Below are 2,773 nucleotides of genomic sequence, written 5' to 3'. Positions count from 1 at the left end.
ACCTAGGCTAATAAGCATTATTTTTTAATGGGATTTTTTATTCTTCTCCGAGACAATTGGCCGGTATTCAATTTTATTTATTTGCTTTTCAAATGTTTTATCGGTCAAAAGCCAGCTATTACCGGTTAACGGAAACCCCAGTCAGGACATGAGGCTACTCATATTAAAACCTGTTATGGCTAGGGGGAAGTATTTTCACGGCCGGATAAAAAACGTACCTGATTTAATCTGATTATTACTCCTGCCCAGAAACTAGAATATGCATATAATTATTAGCTTTGGATAGAAAACACTCCAAAGTTTCTAAAACTGTTTGAATGGTGTCTGTGAGTATAACAGAACTCATTTGGCAGGCCAAAACCTGAGAAGATTTCATGCAGGAAGTGGCCTGTCTGACAAGGTGTCGTTCTTCTTGTCTCTGTTTATTGAAGAGTGAGGATCTTAGCCGTCCCGTGACACTTCCTACGGCTGCCATAGGCTCTCAGAAGGCGGCAAAATGCAGAATCGTGGCTTTGCAGGCTCTGGCTGAAACAAAGTAGCGCGTTTGGGTAGTGGCTGGTTACAGTACTGTGAGACTCAGGCTCGTGCCCGCGTCGACCGAAAGCTTTGTTTACTTTCCTCTGTTTAGCTAAATGGACATTCCCGGTCGGAATATTATCGCTTTTTTACGAGAAAAATGGCATAAAAATGGATTTTAAACAGCAGTTGACATGCTTCGAAGTACGGTAATGGAATATTTAGATTTTTTTTGTCACGAATTGCGCCATGCGCGCGACCTTGATTTACCATTTCGGATAGTGTCTGGGACGCACGAACAAAACGCCGCTATTCGGATATAACGATGGATTATTTTGGACCAAACCAACATTTGTTATTGAAGTAGCAGTCCTGGGAGTGCATTCTGATGAAGACAACAAAAGGTAATCAAACTTTTATAATAGTAAATCTGATATTGGTGAGTGCTAAACTTGCCGGGTGTCTAAATAGCTAGCCCGTGATGGCTGGGCAGTGTACTTAGAATATTGCAAAATGTGCTTTCACCAAAAAGCTATTTTAAAATCGGACATATCAAGTGCATAGAGGAGTTCTGTATCTATAATTCTTAAAATAATTGTTATGCTTTTTGTGAACGTTTATCGTGAGTAATTTAGTAAAATGTTAGCAAATTCCTCCGGAAGTTTGCGGGGGGTATGCTAGTTCTGAACGTCACATGCTAATGTAAAAAGCTGTTTTTTGATATAAATATGAACTTGATTGAACAAAACATGCATGTATTGTATGACATAATGTCCTAGGTGTGTCATCTGATGAAGATCATCAAAGGTTAGTGCTGCATTTCGCTGTCTTCTGGGTTTTTGTGACATTATATGCTAGGTTGAAAAATGGGTGTCTGATTATTTCTTGCTGGGTACTCTGCTGACATAATCTAATGTTTTGCTTTCGCTGTAAAGCCTTTTTGAAATCGGACAGTGTGGTTAGATAAAGGAGAGTCTTGTCTTTAAAATGCTGTGAAATAGTCATATGTTTGAAAAATTGAAGTTTTTGTATTTTTGAGGAATTTGTAATAATCGCCACGCCTATCATTGGATATTGGAGCAGGTGTTCCGCTAGCGGAACGTCGAGATGTAAGAGGTTAACCTCTATGGGCTAGGTGGGACGCTTGCGAGGAAAAAATCCCAAAGGCGGGGGCGGTCGGGTCACGCGCATAAGCCCAGTGTCCCTTGATCGGCCACTTGAGAAAGGCGATAATGTGTTTCAGCCTGGGGCTGGAATGACGACATTCTGTTTTTTCCCGGGCTCTGAGCGCCTATGGACGACGTGGGAAGTGTCACGTTAGAGCAGAGATCCTTAGTAAATGATAGAGATCGAAAAGAAGTTCAAGAAATGGTCAGACAGGCCACTTCCTGTAAAGGAATCTCTCAGGTTTTGACCTGCCATTTGAGTTCTGTTATACTCACAGACACCATTCAAACAGTTTTAGAAAATTTAGGGTGTTTTCTATCCATATGTAATAAGTATATGCATATTCTAGTTACTGGGTAGGAGTGGTAACCAGATTAAATCGGGTATGTTTTTTATCCAGCCGTGTCAATACTGCCCCCTAGCCCTAACAGGTTAATGGAACCGCTCTCTTAGATTTCAAAAAAGCTTTACGGCGATAGCAAATTTTGCAATAATCTGAGAACAGTACTCAGATATCAAAACAAGCCATACAGATACCCGCCATTTTGGAGTCAACAGAAATGACAAAAATTACATTAGAAATATTCACTTACCTTTGATGATCTTCATCAGAATGCACTCCCAGGAATCCTAGTTCCACAATAAATGTTTGTATTGTTCGATAAAGTCCATCATTTATGTTCAAATATGTCCTTTTTTTTCACGCGTTTAGTCCACTACTCCAAATGCAGGAAGCGCGCACAAAATGTCACGACGAAAAGTCAAAAAAAGTTATATTTACGTTCGTAGAAACATGTCAAACGATGTATAGTATCAATATATAGGATGTTTTAATCACAAATCTTCAGTAATATTCCAACCGGACAATTCCAATGGCTTCAAAAAAGAAAAGGAACACAGCTAACTCTCACGTGAGTGCGCGCCTCTGAGCTCATGTCATTTTTTCACTCATCTACTTCCAGGAGCTCTTATTCCCTCCCCATTCACAGTAGAAGCATGAAACAACATTCTAAAGACTGTTGACATTTAGTGGAAACCGTAGGAAGTGCAAAATGAACCCTAAGCCACTGTATACTGTATTGGCAATCAC

The sequence above is a fragment of the Salmo salar genome, unplaced genomic scaffold, assembly GCF_905237065.1.
Source record: "Salmo salar unplaced genomic scaffold, Ssal_v3.1, whole genome shotgun sequence".
NCBI lineage: Eukaryota > Metazoa > Chordata > Actinopteri > Salmoniformes > Salmonidae > Salmo > Salmo salar.
This window is presented reverse-complemented; position numbering follows the sequence as displayed.